Raw genomic sequence first — 20,894 nt, forward strand, 5'->3', positions numbered from 1 at the left:
TAACCTGGGAGGATGAATAGTATCATGTGTTAAACAACCTTATATTTGTCTTTTTTGCACAACCCTCTTTCAATGTATTTTGAACTGAAAATTTACACACATATGTGTTATACCTTCATATATATCTGTATTTTTTTAGTATTTTTTAAAATGTAAAAATATGAATTTCGATGAAATTTCAAATTTGAATTTGGAGGCCTCACTGGAGGCCGAGCTCCAAAAGGGATTTCCGTGATGCACCCATCTACAAAAATTCAAAATTTCCAAGTGTTTTGCAACATAGATAAAAATTAATCTGCCAGGACATAGAAACATTCAAATACGAGAACAACCTACTCGAGCAACAAATGAAAAAGATAAGCCTGGCTATAAATAGCGGCAGTACTTAAATTTAAGTTGAATTATTTATCTAGCCCACTATCACAACAAATTTCTCTTTTTGCGTGTCAAATACATATCACAATTATATTCGGTATAGTTTCGGATACTTTTACAAGGTGATACTAGGTCGGATGCATCACCACAAATGTGGCTGCGTTCTAATATGTCGTGGACTTGGTCCAAACTTTAGATGCAAAGGGGACCAAAGAATATATGGGGGGTTTGGGATTCCACACATGGAGCTTTTCAACCAACCTTTATTGGCCAAACAAGGTTGGAGACTTTTGCATGCCCTAGAAAGTCTACGCCTATGTGCTCGGCCGCTTTGTGCTAAGTACTACTCAAACAGAAAATTACTTGATATTTTTTTTTTCGGGCAATGCTTCATTTGTTTGGAAGATATTGAATATAGCTTGGAACTTTTGGAGAAAGGGATTATTTGGCGGCCGGTGACGACACTTCAATTAGAACCTGGAGAGATCTGTGGAGTCCTCGTGGGTCATCATTTTGTCCGATTACACCCAAGGGGAGATGTAGATTGAATTATATGTCATATTTCCTAGATAGTTATGGGTTATGGAAGACATAGCTGCTGAATATGCATTTTCATCTCACAGATGTCCAAGAGATTCCAAAGATTAGAACATCACCACAACAGAGAGAAGATTTGTTCGCATGCTTCCTCAAACGACCTGGTTTATTTTATACCAGGAGCACTTGCCACATAGCTGCCTTTGAGCACTATGACAAGTTCACATGCGGGTCTGCCAATACTAGATCCCATGGTGATCGCTCAGTGTGGAACTTAGTCTGGTGTGGTCTGACTCCACCAAAGATGAAGAAAACAATCTCAGGTGTTGTCAATGATGTTTCGCCGACAAACCTTTTTTGAAACAAAGGAGGCATCTTAGTGTTCGTGCAACCCACGACCTATTGATACAAAAGATGAACATGTTTTTCATGCACTTGTGGTTTTCCCACATACAATATATATCAACATGGAATGCTATGAGAGAGGTGTGGCCATTACCTTCTCGTGAAGAAGTGGTGAAGATAGATCACGAATGGTTGTTTAGTGTACTGCTGAACAACTAAGAGGAAATCAAAATCATGATCTTGATGCTTGGCGGATTTGGAGTGTTCATAATGATGCTACTCACCATAAACCACTGCTGACAGTGGTGGTTTCAGAGCAGTTTTTATGCAGCTATCTTACTTTCATTTTGCATCTCAGAAGTCAGGGTGTAGAGGAAGTATTCAAAGGAAAGGTGCTGGTTTTGGGAATTGCATTCATAGTGCCAGCACCGGCTACAGTCCCTCGGACACCATGGTCAAAACCATTGATGTCTTCCATGTGCACATGGTTGAGTCCTAGCCTTTTCGAAGTAAGGATCCCACAGAGAGTTGGGAAATGGTCTTTGCCTCTTGTAGAGGTCTATCGAAATGTGCCCGCGAGTTTGTTGAGATTCAAAGCAAAAGGAATGCGGAAGCGGAAATATTCCATGAGTATTGTGACGGGAATTAAAGCGTGCATGAATAAAAATAAAGAACAAGAGAGTAATGAAAGTGATGAAATCTGCAATAGGGCTAAGGCGTTCTCAAGGAGTCTGGATTTACCACTAGTAAGTGTGTTACTTAATTATGCAAATCGACAATTCTAGGTTCGGATAACCAAGTCACTTTATATATTTCTATGTGTGGGTAGATCCAAGTATATATATGTGCATACTACCGCAACTTTGTATCACACATGCCACCATTTTTCCTCCCCTACCGGATAGAGGCAACAAATGAGTCTCCTCCTAGATGCGGCTAAAGGTGACCTCCGTTATCCCTCTATCAGTAACCCCATGTATGTAAAAGACAGTTTTTCTCACTTTGCATCCCAAAAGATCACCCAACTCATTTGTTAAATTTTCAAAACAGTTAAGAGGTACCATGCAAGATTTAGAAAATTTTACTCTTAGACCAGTGGCAGCCCAAAACACCTGTAGGGTGGAAACGAGTACTTGCAGCTGGTCTGAGCAAGCACAACTTTAGGAATCAAAGTTATAAGAGAGTCGTTTATGCAATCCACATTAACCTTGTCCTGCTGAAATCAAAGCACAACTTGTAAACATCCACCTTAACAATATGCCAACATTGCTTGAGAAACTAACCATTGAAGCCATATGATCCTGGTGACTTATCCAGGAGAGTTTCCTTTACCACTTGATCAATTTCCTCTCTGGTAAGGTTAATTAAAAGCTCACTCTCATCCTAAGCAGTTCTAAGTAACTCTAAAACTTCAGGTGTAAAAACAACTTGAGTGGATTGCCCCATTTCCAAGTACATGTGCCACAACACAACAACCTTATGACCATGATCTGAAATATCTCTACCATCATAAAGGTTAAGCATGCAATTTTGCTATGTTTGTACTCGACAGTATCCATGGAATGGAAAAGCAGTGCTCTCATCCCCCAGTGTAGCCCATCTTATTCTACAGCAACAAGCGCAGCAAACTTTTTTTTGACATTTCTCTAAAACACATTCAGTGATGTGAAGAAGACATGATGTTCCCGAGGCTCATCTAACACTAGAATTACATTATTGTAAATTTTAATATAAATATCCTGGTTAGAGATGTTCTCATTCGATCTTTTCAGTGCTTTTCTGAGCAACTTAAACTTAGCTTAAATTGATTTAGCACTGCTGCCGTAGATACAAGTGGTCCAAATGTTTTGAACTACTCAAAGAAATTAGGTTTCCTTACAATAATTTTCAAATATAACAACATATGCTTTTGGAATTTAAGTGTCAATAGGCACCACAGATGGCAAGTGATCAGAGATGGGCCTGGCAAGTGGGTTAACCATCACCGGTACCGTTACGTGCTATACAAACGATTTTTACCACTTTCCGCGACCTAAGTTTTAAACCGTCGCCTTGTCAGTGTGTGCGATAGGGGGGAGGGGGGGGGGTCCTTCTCACACGACCTATAAACCGTCGGGGATTGGCGAGCAGATATTGACGATTTCCATAGAATAAACGTATGAGAAGTCGTGCATGTCCCACACGTTATGTCTCGACATTACGTTTCTAATCCGAGAGACATCCAAAACGATTATGTTGCTATAGTCGTGTGGAAAAGGTGGATATCACAAACATTTAATCTACCGATGTGTTTGCGATAGACACGTTATCGCACACAGTTAAAAAATGTAAAATGTGTGCGGTGCCTCTACTATCGCCAACATGTCCATTTTAATAACTGTGTGCGATAGATATTCCTATCACACACGGGCTCCATATATGCATCGTCTTTTTTTTGTCCAATATTAGACATGCATACATATTTGAAACATTTGCCGTATTACTATGAATCGCACATGCATATGAGACAAAACCGTGTGTGCATCCGTCGAGCATCGCAAACGTTTCACGTCAAAGAACCGTATGTTCTATATTTTCCATCACACACACTGTTTTGTTTCTAACCATGTGTACATTATTTTATTTGCTCCTGTTTAATTTAATTTTTTTGTAATTTATTATTCAAATTGGAAATTTTGAAATATGAAGCGTGGAATTTAAATTCTCAGCATAATGGTTCAACAACCAATCCATAAATTCTCAGTACAATATGTTCAGTAATTACAGGATTAGGCAATATTAACTATGATGAACCATAATATTTAGAGGCGTTAAAGGTGAAGAGAGAAGTGTAAATCATTTTGGTTGCTGATGGTGTTGAAGAAGCGAAATGCCCATAATGTGCCCTCCTGCATGCCATAGGCGCGAACCACTTTTTTCCAACCCCTTGTGACGATCGCCCACCCATCCTTCACCGCCTCCAGGAAGACTTCTAGACCATTATCATGGTAATATGAATTATATACTTTAACCTTAGTTTCCTCCACTTCGGTCATGTAGCTGCAAGGTAATCATCAGTAAATTGCTTCGAAAACCACTGAAAAGAGAAACTTTCAGATATTCATGTCTAACAGAGTAACTATTATGGGCAGGGGGAAAAGGCAACACATTACTTACCATCCTGAAGTTCACTGTTGTCTTGAACAAAGTGTAAATAAAGAGTTTAATTTCCATCACCCATCTCTTTCGCCTAACAATCTTTGTTAGTTTCCTCACTTGACGCTTGTTCATGAATATCTCATTGCCTCATACGCAAAAGGGATCGAAACATGGATCAGTATTGCTAATATATGTACCTACAGGCAATCAGTAAATGTTACAAGGTAAACTGCGACTGCACAAATGATGTAAAATACAACTCCCTTCGTTCCCAAGTACAAGTATTTTTTGAGATTTCAATATGAACTACATACAGTGTATATAGACATAGTTTAGATTAGAAGGCTACCAGTAAATGTTAGAAGGTAAACTGCGATTGCACAAATGATGTAAAATACAACTCCCTTCGTTCCCAAGTATAAGTATTTTTAGAGATTTCAATATAAACTACATACAGTGTATATAGACATGGTTTAGATTAGAATGTAGATTCACTCATTTTGCTCCATATGTAGTCTATATTGGAATATCTAAAAAGACTTATATTTAGGAACAAAGGTTGTATAAGACATGAGATGCATCTAATCTCGACGGCAAACAACAACATCGTCCATTGTAGCCCTGTGTAAGTACATGAAAATACAATGTTAACTACAACATGGTTAATATCCACCAAAAATAGCAAATGGTAATAAAACGACAACATCTGGAGTGATATCTTCATTGTGAAAGAGTAGCACGATAGAAAAGGGACGGATTAAAAAATGGATATAATTGTTTACTACAATAGACACGTTTAACTACAGAAAACCTAGTATAGCCGTCGAAAGTGGAACTAATAAAAATGAAATTGATAGAGTTAAACATCGCAAGGCAGGTGCTGCTAGAGCAGAGAATGTCTCAGTTGTCTATAAAAAGTTACGGAAAATAGCTAAGACGGGTTAGGCGTGTTTACTACAATATGCTTAATACATCAACCGTACAAAACATAGCCATTGGAGCTGGTATTTGTAAGATTGAACTGGTCAGTTCATACTTGGTAAGTCCTGAGGGGTAGTTTTGCCGGGGCGCTTCATATGGGCCAGAGCCCGCCCCAAGTCGGCGGTAGCGAAGGCGAGGTGTTCCTCCGGATCAAAGCGTGGATCAATGGCGCTGACATGTGTACCTACAAGAAGCAAGTAAATGTTAGAAGCTAAACTGCAATTGCCCAAATGATGTAAAATACTGTAAGACATGAGATGCAGCTAACCTCGATGGCAAACAACAACATCGCCCATTATGGCCCTGCATAAGTACATGGAAATTCATGTTAACTAGAACAGGTTTAGCATCCACCAAAAATAACAAATTGAAACAGAACGACATCATCTCTAGTGATATCCTCGTTGCGGAGAGTAGCATGGTAGTAAAGGGACATATTAAAAAAAATGCATACAACTGTTAATTACAACAGGCTTAACAACATCCTAAGTCATGTGTTGTAAGTTTGTAACTGGTATTGGTGAAATTGAGCTGGACAGTTCATACTTGAACATCACACATTGTGCAGTACTGAAAATAACAAGACACGTTTAACTATAGGCAACCTAGTATAGCCATTGAAACTGGTACTGATAAAAATGCAATTGAGAGAGTTAAACATCGCAAGGCAAGTGCTGCTAGAGCAGAGAATGACCCAGTTGTCTATAAAAAGGTAGGGAATTTTTTTGGGAAACGTAGCATGCAATTTCAAAAAAATTCCTACGCTCACACAAGATCTATCTAGGATATGCATAGCAACGAGACGGGAAGAATGTGTCCACGTACCCTCGTAGACCGAAAGCAGAAGCGTTATGTTAACACGGTTGATGTAGTCAAACGTCTTCACGATCCAACCGATCCAAGTACCAAACGTACGGCACCTCCATGTTCAGCACACGTTCAGCTCGATGACGTCCCTCGAGCTCCTGATCCAGTAGAGGGTCGAGGGAGAGTTCCGTCAGCACGACGGCATGGCGACGGTGATGGTGAAGTGGTCCGCGCAGGGCTTCGCCTAAGCACTACGACGCTATGACCGGAGGAGTAAACTTGGGAGGGGGGCACCGCACACGGCTAAGAGAAATCTTGGTGTACCTTTGGGGTGCCCCCGCCCCCGTCTATAAAGGGGGGAGGAGGAGGCCGGCAGCCTAGGAGGGGCGCGCCAAGGGGGAAGTCCTACTTGGACTCCTAGTCCAAGTAGGATTCGGCCCCCACCTTTTCCTTCCAACGGAGGGGGAAAGAGGGAAGGAGAGGAGAGGAACAGGGAAAGGGGGCCCGCGCCCCCTCCCCTTCCTATTCGGACTCCCCTTGGGGGGGGGTGCCTCCCCCTTGTGGTTTCTCCCCTCTTCTCTCCCATGGTCCATGAGGGCCATGATTTCCCCCGGGGGGTTCCGGTAACCCCTCGGTACTCCAATAAAATACCTGAATCACTCGGAACCATTTCGATGTCCGAATATAACCTTCCAATATGTGAGTCTTTACCTCTCGACCATTTCGAGACTCCTCGTCATGTCCGTGATCTCATCCGGGACTCCGGACAAACTTCGGTCACCAAAACACATAACTCATAATACAAATCGTCATCGAACGTTAAGCGTGCGGACCCTACGGGTTCGTGAACTATGCAGACATGACCTAGACACATCTCCGGTTAATAACCAATAGTAAAACCTAGATGCTCATATTGGCTCCTACATAATCTACGAAGATCTTTATCGGTAAAACCACATAACAACATACGTCATTCCATTTGTCATCGGTATGTTACTTGCCCGAGATTCGATCATCGGTATCCTCATACCTAGTTCAATCTCGTTACCGGCAAGTATCTTTACTCGTTGCATAATGCATCATCCCGCAACTAACTCATTAGTCACATTACTTGCAAGGCTTATAGTGATGTGCATTACCGAGAGGGCCCAGAGATACCTCTCCGATACACGGAGTGACAAATCCTAATCTTGATCTATGCCAACTCAACAAACACCTTCAGAGACACCTGTAGAGCATCTTTATAATCACCCAGTTACGTTGTGACGTTTGATAGCACACAAAGTGTTCCTACGGTATTCGGGAGTTGCATAATCTCATAGTTAGAGGAATATGTATAAGTCATGAAGAAAGCAATAGCAATAAAACTAAATGATCATAATGCCAAGTTAACGGATGGGTCTTGTCCATCACATCATTCTCTAATGATGTGATCCCGTTCATCAAATGACAACACATGTCTATGGTCAGGAAACTTAACCATCTTTGATTAACGACCTAGACAAGTAGAGGCATACTAGGGACACTCTGTTTTGTCTATGTATTCACACATGTACTAAGTTTCCGGTTAATACAAATCTAGCATGAATAATAAACATTTATCATGATATAAGGAAATATAAATAACAACTTTATTATTGCCTCTAGGGCATATTTCCTTCAGTCTCCCACTTGCACTAGAGTCAATAATCTAGATTACATAGTAATGATTCTAAGACCCATGGAGTCTTGGTGCTGATCATGTTTTGCTCATGGAAGAGGCTTAGTCAACGAGTCTGCAACATTCAGATCCATATGTATTTTGCAAATCTCCATGTCTGCCTCCTTGACTTGATCGCGGATGGAATTGAAGCGTCTCTTGATGTGTTTGGTTCTCTTCTGAAATCTGGATTCCTTCGCCAAGGCAATTGCTCCAGTACTGTCACAAAAGATTTTCGTTGGACCCAATGCACTAGGTATTACACCTGGATCGGATATGAACTCCTTCATCCAGACTCCTTCATTTGCTGCTTTCGAAGCGGTTATGTACTCCGCTTCACACGTAGATCCTGCCACGACGCTCTGCTTGGAACTGCACCAACTTACAGCTCCACCATTCAATATAAATACGTATTCGGTTTGTGACTTAGAGTCATCCGGATCAGTGTCAAAGCTTGCATCGACATAACCATTTACGACAAGCTCTTTGTCACCTCCATAAATGAGAAATATATCCTTAGTCCTTTTCAGGTATTTCAGGATGTTCTTGACCGCTGTCAAGTGATCCACTCCTGGATTACTTTGCTACCTCCCTGCTAAACTTATAGCAAGGCACACATCAGGTCTGGCACACAGCATTGCATACATGATATAACCTATGGCTGAGGCATAGGGAATGACTTTCATTTCCTCTCTATCTTCTACAGTGGTCGGGCATTGAGTCTGACTCAACTTCACACCTTGTAACACAGGCAAGAACCCTTTCTTTGACTGATCCATTTTGAACTTCTTCAAAACTTTATCAAAGTATGTGCTTTGTGAAAGTCCAATTAAGCGTCTTGATCTATCTCTATAGATCTTGATGCCCAATATATAAGCAGCTTCACCGAGGTCTTTCATTGAAAAATTCTTATTCAAGTATCCTTTTATGCTATCCAGAAATTCTGTATTATTTCCAATCAACAATATGTCATCATATAATATTAGAAATGCTACAGAGCTCCCACTCACTTTCTTGTAAATACAGGCTTCTCCAAAAGTCTGTATAAAACCATATGCTTTGATCACACTATCAAAGCGTATATTCCAACTCCGAGAGGTTTGCACCAGTCCATAAATGGATCGCTGGAGCTTGCACACTTTGTTAGCACCTTTAGGATCGACAAAACCTTCTAGTTGCATCATATACAAATCTTCTTTAAGATATCCATTAAGGAATGCAGTTTTGACATCCATTTGCCAAATTTCATAATCATAAAATGCGGCAATTGCTAACATGATTTGGACAGACTTAAGCATCGCTATGGGTGAGAAGGTCTCATCGTAGTCAACTCCTTGAACTTGTCGAAAACCTTTCGCAACAAGTCAAGCTTTGTAGATAGTAACATTACCGTCAGAGTCAGTCTTCCATTTATTCTCTATGGCTTGTCGATCATCGGGCAAGTCAACCAAAGTCCATACTTTGTTCTCATACATGGATCCCATCTCAGATTTCATGGCCTCAAGCCATTTCGCGGAATCTGGGCTCATCATCGCTTTCTCATAGTTCGTAGGTTCGTCATGGTCAAGTAACATGACCTTCAGAACAGGATTACCATACCACTCTGGTGGGACCGTACTCTGGTTGACCTACGAGGTTCGGTAGTAACTTGATCTGAAGTTTCATGATCATCATCATTAGCTTCCTCACTAATTGGTGTAGGGATCACTGGAACTGATTTCTGTGATGAACTACTTTCCAATTCAGGAGAAGGTACAATTACCTCATCAAGTTCTACTTTCCTCCCACTCACTTCTTTCGAGAGAAACCCCTTCTCTAGAAAGGATCCATTCTTAGCAACGAATATCTTGCCTTCGGATCTGTGATAGAAGGTGTACCCAACAGTCTCCTTTGGGTATCCTATGAAGACACATTTCTCCGATTTGGGTTCGAGCTTATCAAGTTGAAGCTTTTTGACATAAGCATCGCAACCCCAAACTTTAAGAAACGATAGCTTAGGTTTCTTGCCAAACCACAGTTCATATGGTGTCATCTCAACGTATTTAGATGGTGCCCTATTTAACGTGAATACAGACGTCTCTAAAGCATAAACCCAAAACGATAGCGGTAAATCGGTAAGAGACATCACAGATCACACCATATCTAATAAAGTACGGTTACAACGTTCGGACACACCATTACGCCGTGGTGTTCTAGGTGGCGTGAGTTGCGAAACTATTCCACATTGTTTCAAATGAAGACCAAACTCATAACTCAAATATTCACCTCCACGATCAGATCGTAGAAACTTTATTTTCTTGTTACGATGATTTTCCACTTCACTATGAAATTCTTTGAACTTTTCAAATGTTTCAGACTTCTGTTTCATTAAGTAGATATACCCATATCTGCTCAAATCATCCGTGAAGGTTAGAAAATAACGATATCCGCCGCGAGCCTCAACACTCATTGGACCGCATACATCAGTATGTATTATTTCCAACAAGTCAGTTGCTCGCTCCATTGTCCCGGAGAACGAAGTCTTAGTCATCTTGCCCATGAGGCATGCTTCGCAAGTATCAAGTGATTCATAATCAAGTGATTCCAAAAGTCCATTAGCATGGAGTTTCTTCATGCGCTTTACACCAATATGACCTAAAGGGTAGTGCCACAAATAAGTTGCACTATCATTATTAACTTTGCATCTTTTTGGCTTCAATATTATGAATATGTGTATCACTACAATCGAGATTCAACAAAAATAGACCACTCATCAAGGGTGCATGACCATAAAAGATATTACTCATATAAATAGAACAACCATTATTCTCTTATTTAAATGAATAACCGTCTCGCATCAAACAAGATCTAGATATAATGTTCATGCTCAACGCTGGCACCATTTAACAATTATTTAGGTCTAAAACTAATCCCGACAGTAGATGTAGCAGTAGCGTGCCGACGGTGATCACATCGACTTTGGAACCATTTCCCACGCTCATCATCACCTCGTCCTTAGCCAATCTTCCTTTAATCCGTAGCCCATGTTTCGAGTTGCAAATATGAGCAACAGAACCAGTATCAAATACCCAGGCGCTACTACGAGCATTAGTAAGGTACACATCAATAAAATGTATATCAAATATACCTTTCACTTTGCCATCCTTCTTATCCGCCAAATACTTGGGGCAGTTCCGCTTCCAGTGACCAGTCCCTTTGCAGTAGAAGCACCCAGTCTCAGGCTTAGGTCCAGACTTGGGATTCTTCCCTTGAGTAGCAACTTGCTTGCTGTTCTTCTTGAAGTTCCCCTTCTTCCCTTTGCCCTTTTTCTTGAAACTAGTGGTCTTGTTAACCATCAACACTTGATGCTCCTTCTTGATTTCTACCTCCGCAGCCTTTAGCATCGCGAAGAGCTCGGGAATTGTCTTTTTCATCCCTTGCATATTATAGTTCATCATGAAGCCTTTATAGCTTGGGCAGTGATTGAAGAACTCTGTCAATGACACAATCAACTGGAAGATCAACTCCCAGCTGAGTCAAGTGATTATAATACCCACACATTTAGAGTATGTGTTCACTGACAGAACTGTTCTTCTCCATATTGAAGCTGTAGAACTTGTTGGAGACTTCATATCTCTCAAACCGGGCATTTGCTTGAAATATTAACTTCAACTCCTGGAACATCTCATATGCTCCATGACGTTCAAAACGTCTTTGAAGTCCTGATTCTAAGCCGTAAAGCATGGCACACTGAACTATCGAGTAGTCATCAGCTTTGCTCTGCCAGACGTTCATAACGTCCGGAGTTGCTTGATACGTCTCCAACGTATCTATAATTTTTGATTGTTCCATGCTATTATATATTCTGTTTTGGATGTTTAATGGGCTTTATTATACACTTTTATATTATTTTTGGGACTAACCTATTAACAGGACGCCCAGCCCAAAATGCTGTTTTCTTGCCTATTTAGTGTTTCGAAGAAAAGGAATATCAAACGGAGTCCAAACGGAATGAAACATTCGGGAGCGTGATTTTTGGAACGAACGTGATCCTGGAGACTTGGAGTTGAAGTCAAGGAAGCTTCGAGGTGGCCACGAGGCAGGAAGGCGCGCCCCCACCCTCGTGGGCCCCTCGTGGCTCCCCTGACCGACTTCTTTCGCCTATATATATATCCATATACCCTAAAAACATCGGCGAACAGAACAGATCGGGAGTTCCGCCGCCACAAGCCTCTGTAGCCACGAAAAACCAATCGAGACCCTGTTCCGGCACCCTGCCGGAGGGGGGAACCCTCACCGGTGGCCATCTTCATCATCCTGGCGCTCTCCATGACGAGGAGGGAGTAGTTCACCCTCGGGGCTGAGGGTATGTACCAGTAGCTATGTGTTTGATCTCTCTCTCTCTCTCTCTCTCTCTCTCTCTCTCGTGTTCTTGAGGTGATACGATCTTGATGTATCGCGAGCTTTGCTATTATAGTTGGATCTTATGATGTTTCTCCCCCTCTACTCTCTTGTAATGGATTGAGTTTTCCCTTTGAAGTTATCTTATCGGATTGAGTCTTTAAGGATTTGAGAACACTTGATGTATGTCTTGCCGTGCTTATCTGTGGTGCCAATGGGATATTCACGTGATCTACTTGATGTATGTTTTGGTGATCAACTTGCGGGTTCCATGAACTTATGCATAGGGCTTGGCACACTTTTCGTCTTGACTCTCCGGTAGAAACTTTGGGGCACTCTTTGAAGTTCTTTTTGTTGGTTGAATAGATGAATCTGAGATTGTGTGATGCATATCGTATAATCATACCCACGGATACTTGAGGTGACATTGGAGTATCTAGGTGACATTAGGGTTTTGGTTGATTTGTGTCTTAAGGTGTTATTCTAGTACGAACCCTATGATAGATCGAACGGAAAGAATAGCTTCGTGTTATTTTACTACGGACTCTTGAATAGATAGATCAGAAAGGATAACTTTGAGGTGGTTTCATACCCTACCATAATCTCTTCGTTTGTTCTCCACTATTAGTGACTTTGGAGTGACTCTTTGTTGCATGTTGAGGGATAGTTATATGATCCAATTATGTTATTATTGTTGAGAGAACTTGCACTAGTGAAAGTATGAACCTTAGGCCTTGTTTCCTAGCATTGCAATACCGTTTACGCTCACTTTTATCATTAGTTACCTTGCTGTTTTTATATTTTCAGATTACAAAAACCTATATCTACCATCCATATTGCACTTGTATCACCATCTCTTCGCCGAACTAGTGCACCTATATAATTTACCATTGTATTGGGTGTGTTGGGGACACAAGAGACTCTTTGTTATTTGGTTGCAGGGTTGTTTGAGAGAGACCATCTTCATCCTACGCCTCCCACGGATTGATAAACCTTAGGTCATCCACTTGAGGGAAATTTGCTACTGTCCTACAAACCTCTGCACTTGGAGGCCCAACAACGTCTACAAGAAGAAGGTTGTGTAGTAGACATCAATCTCATTTCTGGCGCCGTTGCCGGGGAGGTGAGTGCTTGAAGGTATATCTTTAGATCTTGCAATTGAATCTTTTAGTTTCTTGTTTTATCACTAGTTTATTCTCTAAAAGAAAACTACAAAAAAATGGAATTGAGTTTGTCTCATACGCTTCATCTTTTTAATATCTTTCGTGAGAATGATGGAAAGGAAAATTGTGCTCAAGTGCTAGGACAAGAAATATATAGAATGTTTGGCACTAAATCTTTGTATGATGAGCAAGATTGCAATGTTGTTAGTATGAATTCTATGAATATCCATGATGCTAATGATATGCAAAGCCACAAGCTTGGTGAAGCTATGTTTGATGAATATGATATTTTTAGTCCCCCAAGTTTTGATGAGCAAATTTATTATGATGATAGCATGCCTCCTATTTATGATGATTATTGTGATGACACGTATGCTATAAAGAATAAAGATAACCATGAAACTTGTCATCTTGATTTTAATTTTCAATTGGATTATGCTTCACATGATATTTATTTTGTTGAGTTTGCTCCCACTATTATTCATGAGAAGAATTTTGCTTATGTGGAGAGTAATAAATTTTCTATGCTTGTAGATCATGAAAAGAATGCTTTATGTGATGGTTATATTGTTGAATTCATTCATGATGCTACTGAAAATTATTATGAGAGAGGATCATATGCTTTTACATATTGCAATAATATCAAGTTTCCTCTCTATGTGCTTCAAGTTTTAAAGTTATGCTTGTTTTGCCTTCCTATGCTAGTTGATTATTGTTCCCCTAAGTTGTTTGCTCACAAAATCCCTATGCATAGGAAGTGGGTTAGACTTAAATGTGCTAGTCATATTCTTCATGATGCTCTCTTTATGTTTCAGTTCTTATGCCTTAGGTGAGCATCATTGAAATCATCATGCCTAGCTAGGGGCGTTAGACGATAGCGCTTGTTGGGAGGCAACCCAATTTTATTTTAGTTTCTTGCTTTTTGGTTCTGTTTAGGAATAAATAATCTATCTAGCTTCTGGTTAGATGTGGTTTTATGTTTTAATTAGTGTTTGTGCCAAGTAAGACCTATAGGATCTTCTTGGATGATAATTATTTGATCTTGCTGAAAAAGACAGAAACTTTCTGCTCACGAAAAGAATTCTGAAAAATCACCAGAACGTGATAAAATAGTGATTCCAATTGCAGTAGATCAATAAACAAATTATCTAGGTCGTCCTATTTTGGTAGAAGTTTTGGAGTTCTAGAAGTTTGCGTTAGTTACAGATTACTACAGACTGTTCTGTTTTTGACAGATTCTGTTTTTCGTGTGTTGTTTGCTTATTTTAATGAATCTATGGCTAGTAAAAGAGTTTATAAACCATTGAGAAGTTGTAATAAAATAGGTTTAACACCAATATAAATAAAGAATGAGTTCATTACAGTACCTTGAAGTGGTGTTTTGTTTTCTTTCGCTAACGGAGCTCACGAGATTTTCTGTTAAGTTTTGTGTTGTGAAGTTTTCAAGTTTTGGGTAAAGATTCGATGGACTATGGAATAAGGAGTGGCAAGAGCCTAAGCTAGGGGATGCCCAAGGCACCCCAAGGTATTATCCAAGAACAACCAAGAGCCTAATCTTGGGGATGCCCCGGATGGCATCCCCTCTTTCGTCTTCATTCATCGCTTTCGAGATTTAGGAAACCGGGATATAGAAGGAATTAAGGAGACGCAAAAGTTCAAGCTTGGGGATGCCCAAGGCACACAAAGATAATATTTCAAGAAGTCTCAAGCATCTAGGCTTGGGGATGCCCTGGTGGGCATCCCACCTTTCTTCTTCAACAATTATCGGTTAGTATCGGTTGAGCCTAAGTTTTTGCTTCTTCACATGATGAGTGCTATCCTTGAAATGTCGTTTTATTTTGTTTTGCTTGCTGCTTGAATAATATACCAAGATATGAAATTCTTAAATGTTAGAGAGTCTTCACATAGCTACATAATTATTCAACTACTCATTGATCTTCACTTATATCTCTTGGAGTAGTTTGTCATTTGCTCTAGTGCTTCACTTATATCCTTTTAGAGCACAACGGTGGTTTTATTTTGAAGAATAGATGAACTCTCATGCTTCACTTATATTATTTTGAGAGTCCTAAACAGCATGGTAATTTGCTTTGGTTATGAATTTAGTCCTAATATGATGGGCATCCAAGAGGGATATAATAAAAAATTTCATATAAAGTGCATTGAATACTATGAGAAGTTTGATTCCTTACGATTGTTTTGAGATATGAAGATGGTGATATTAGAGTCATGCTAGTTGAGTAGTTGTGAATTTGAGAAATACTTGTTCTAATGTTTGTGATTCCCGTAGCATGCACGTATGGTGAACCGTTATGTGATGAAGTCGGAGCATGATTTATTTATTGATTGTCTTCCTTATGAGTGGCGGTCGGGGACGAGCGATGGTCTTTTCCTACCAATCTATCCCCCTAGGAGCATGCGCGTAGTGCTCCGTTTCGATAACTAATAGATTTTTGAAATAAGTATGTGAGTTCTTTATGACTAATGTTGAGTTCATGGATTATACGCACTCTCACCCTTCCACCATTGCTAGCCTCTCTAATACCGCACACCGTTCGCCGGTATCATACACCCACCATATATCTTCCTCAAAACAGCCACCATACCTACCTATTATGGCATTTCCATAGCCATTCCGAGATATATTGACATGCAACTTTCCACTGTTCCGTTTATTATGACATGCTTCATCGTTGTCATATTGCTTTGCATGATCATGTAGTTGACATCGTATTTGTGACCAAGCCATCATTCATCATTCATACATGTCACTCTTGATTCATTGCACATCCCGGTACACCGCCGGAGGCATTCATATAGAGTCATATTTTGTTCTAAGTATCGAGTTGTAATTCATGAGTTGTAAGTAAATAAAAGTGTGATGATCATCATTATTAGAGCATTGTCCCAGTGAGGAAAGGATGATGGAGGCTATGATTCCCCCACAAGTCGGGATGAGACTCCTGACGAAATAAATAAATAAAAGAGGCCAAAGAAGCCCAAATAAAAAAAGAGAAAAAAGAGGCCATAAAAAAAGAGAAAAGGCCCAAAAAAATGAGAGAAGGCCCAAAAAAATTAGAGAAAAAGAGAGAAGGGGCAATGCTACTATCCTTTTACCACACTTGTGCTTCAAAGTAGCACCATGATCTTCATGATAGAGAGTCTCTTATGTTGTCACTTTCATATACTAGTGGGAATCTTTCATTATAGAACTTGGCTTGCATATTCCAATGATGGGCTTCCTCAAAATGCCCTAGGTCTTCGTGAGCAAGTGAGTTGGATGCACACCCACTTAGTTTCTTTTGTTGAGCTTTCATACACTTATAGATCTAGTGCATCCGTTGCATGGCAATCCCTACTCACTCACATTGATATCTATTGATGGGCATCTCCATAGCCTGTTGATACGCCTAGTTGATGTGAGACTATCTTCTCCTTTTTTCTTCTCCACAACCACCATTCTATTCCACATATAGTGCTATGTCCATGGCTCACGCTCATGTATTGCGTGAAGATTGAAAAAGTTTGAGAACATCAAAAGTATTAAACAATTGCTTGGCTTGTCATCAGGGTTGTGCATGATTTAAATATTTTGTGTGACGAAGATAGAGCATAGCCAGACTATATGATTTTGTAGGGATAACTTTCTTTGGCCATGTTATTTTGAGAAGACATGATTGCTTTGCTAGTATGCTTGAAGTATTATTGTTTTCATGTCAATATTAAACTTTTGTTTTGAATCGTATGGATCTGAATATTCTTGCCACAATAAAGAAGATTACATTGATAAATATGTTAGGTAGCATTCCACATCAAAAATTCTGTTTTTATCATTTACCTACTCGAGGACGAGCAGGAATTAAGCTTGGGGATGCTTGATACGTCTCCAACGTATCTATAATTTTTGATTGTTCCATGCTATTATACATTCTGTTTTGGATGTTTAATGGGCTTTATTATACACTTTTATATTATTTTTGGGACTAACCTACTAACCAGAGGCCCAACCCAAAATGATGTTTTCTTGCCTATTTCAGTGTTTCGAAGAAAAGGAATATCAAACGGAGTCCAAACGGAATGAAACCTTCGGGAGCATGATTTTTGGAACGAACGTGATCCAGGAGACTTGGAGTTGATGTCAAGGAAGCTTCAAGGTGGCCACGAGGCAGGGAGGCGCGCCTGCCCCCTGGGCACGCCCCCCACCCTCGTGGGCCCCTCGTGGCTCCCCTGACCGACTTCTTTCGCCTATATATATCCATATACCCTAAAAACATCGGGGAACAGAATAGATCAGGAGTTCCGCCGCCGCAAGCCTCTGTAGCCACGAAAAACCAATCGGAACCCTGTTTCGGCACCCTGCCGAAGGGGGGAACCCTCACCGGTGGCCATCTTCATCATCCCGGCGCTCTCCATGACGAGGAGGGAGTAGTTCACCCTCGGGGCTGAGGGTATGTACCAGTAGCTATGTGTCTGATCTCTCTCTCTCTCTCTCTCTCTCTCTCTCTCTCTCGTGTTCTTGAGGTGATACGATCTTGATTTATCGCGATCTTTACTATTATAGTTGGATCTTATGATGTTTCCCCCTCTACTCTCTTGTAATGGATTGAGTTTTCCCTTTGAAGTTATCTTATCGGATTGAGTCTTTAAGGATTTGAGAACACTTGATGTATGTCTTGCCGTGCTTATCTGTGGTGACAATGGGATATTCACGTGATCTACTTGATGTATGTTTTGGTGATCAACTTGCGGGTTCCATGAACTTATGCATAGGGCTTGGCACACGTTTTTGTCTTGACTCTCCGGTAGAAACTTTGGGGCACTCTTTGAAGTTCTTTGTGTTGGTTGAATAGATGAATCTGAGATTGTGTGATGCATATCGTATAATCATACCCACGGATACTTGAGGTGACCTTGGAGTATCTAGGTGACATTAGGGTTTTGGTTGATTTGTGTCTTAAGGTGTTATTCTAGTACGAACCCTATGATAGATCGAACGGAAAGAATAGCTTCGTGTTATTTTACTACGGACTCTTGAATAGATAGATCAGAAAGGATAACTTTGAGGTGGTTTCGTACCCTACCATAATCTCTTGATTTGTTCTCCGCTATTAGTGACTTTGGAGTGACTCTTTGTTGCATGTTGAGGGATAGTTATATGATCCAATTATGTTATTATTGTTGAGAGAACTTGCACTAGTGAAAGTATGAACCTTAGGCCTTGTTTCCTAGCATTGCAATACCGTTTACGCTCACTTTTATCATTAGTTACCTTGCTGTTTTTATATTTTCAGATTACAAAAACCTATATCTACCATCCATATTGCACTTGTATCACCATCTCTTCGCTGAACTAGTGCACCTATACAATTTACCATTGTATTGGGTGTGTTGGGGACACAAGAGACTCTTTGTTATTTGGTTGCAGGGTTGTTTGAGAGAGACCATCTTCATCCTACGCCTCCCACGGATTGATAAACCTTAGGTCATCCACTTGAGGGAAATTTGCTACTGTCCTACAAACCTCTGCACTTGGAGGCCCAACAACGTCTACAAGAAGAAGGTTGTGTAGTAGACATCAATCTCATTTCTGGCGCCGTTGCCGGGGAGGTGAGTGCTTGAAGGTATATCTTTAGATCTTGCAATTGAATCTTTTAGTTTCTTGTTTTATCACTAGTTTATTCTCTAAAAGAAAAGTACAAAAAAATGGAATTGAGTTTGTCTCATACGCTTCATCTTTTTAATATCTTTCGTGAGAATGATGGAAAGGAAAATTGTGCTCAAGTGCTAGGACAAGAAATATATAGAATGTTTGGCACTAAATCTTTGTATGATGAGCAAGATTGCAATGTTGTTAGTATGAATTCTATGAATATCCATGATGCTAATGATATGCAAAGCCACAAGCTTGGGGAAGCTATGTTTGATGAATATGATATTTTTAGTCCCCCAAGTTTTGATGAGCAAATTTATTATGATGATAGCATGCCTCCTATTTATGATGATTATTGTGATGACACGTATGCTATAAAGAATAAATATAACCATGAAACTTGTCATCTTGATTTTAATTTTCAATTGGATTATGCTTCACATGATATTTATTTTGTTGAGTTTGCTCCCACTATTATTCATGAGAAGAATTTTGCTTATGTGGAGAGTAATAAATTTTCTATGCTTGTAGATCATGAAAAGAATGCTTTATGTGATGGTTATATTGTTGAATTCATTCATGATGCTACTGAAAATTATTATGAGAGAGGATCATATGCTTTTACATATTGCAATAATATCAAGTTTCCTCTCTATGTGCTTCAAGTTTTAAAGTTATGCTTGTTTTGCCTTCCTATGCTAGTTGATTATTGTTCCCCTAAGTTGTTTGCTCACAAAATCCCTATGCATAGGAAGTGGGTTAGACTTAAATGTGCTAGTCATATTCTTCATGATGCTCTCTTTATGTTTCAGTTCTTATGCCTTAGGTGAGCATCATTGAAATCATCATGCCTAGCTAGGGGCGTTAGACGATAGCGCTTGTTGGGAGGCAACCCAATTTTATTTTAGTTTCTTGCTTTTTGGTTCTGTTTAGGAATAAATAATCTATCTAGCTTCTGGTTAGATGTGGTTTTATGTTTTAATTAGTGTTTGTGCCAAGTAAGACCTATAGGATCTTCTTGGATGATAATTATTTGATCTTACTGAAAAAGACAGAAACTTTCTGCTCACGAAAAGAATTCTTAAAAATCACCAGAACGTGATAAAATACTGATTCCAATTGCAGTAGATCAATAAAAAAATTATCTAGGTCGTCCTATTTTGGTAGAAGTTTTGGAGTTCTAGAAGTTTGCGTTAGTTACAGATTACTACAGACTGTTCTGTTTTTGACAGATTCTGTTTTTCGTGTGTTGTTTGCTTATTTTAATGAATCTATGGCTAGTAAAAGAGTTTATAAACCATTGAGAAGTTGTAATAAAATAGGTTTAACACCAATATAAATAAAGAATGAGTTCATTACATTACCTTGAAGTGGTGTTTTGTTTTCTTTCGCTAACGGAGCTCACGAGATTTTCTGTTAAGTTTTGTGTTGTGAAGTTTTCAAGTTTTGGGTAAAGATTCAACGGACTATGGAATAAGGAGTGGAAAGAGCCTAAGCTTGGGGATGCCCAAGGCACCCCAAGGTATTATCCAAGGACAACCAAGAGCCTAATCTTGGGGATGCCCCGGATGGCATCCCCTCTCTCGTCTTCGTTCATCGCTTTTGAGATTTAGGAAACCGGGATATAAAAGGAATTAAGGAGACACAAAAGTTCAAGCTTGGGGATGTCCAAGGCACCCCAAGATAATATCAACTAAACAATGTCCGATCATCACGTGAGATGGAGTAGTTTTCAATGGTGAACATCACTATGTTGATCATATCTACTATATGATTCACGTTCAACCTTTCGGTCTCAGTGTTCCGAGGTCATATCTGC

Source organism: Aegilops tauschii, chromosome 6, assembly GCF_002575655.3.
Source record: "Aegilops tauschii subsp. strangulata cultivar AL8/78 chromosome 6, Aet v6.0, whole genome shotgun sequence".
NCBI lineage: Eukaryota > Viridiplantae > Streptophyta > Magnoliopsida > Poales > Poaceae > Aegilops > Aegilops tauschii.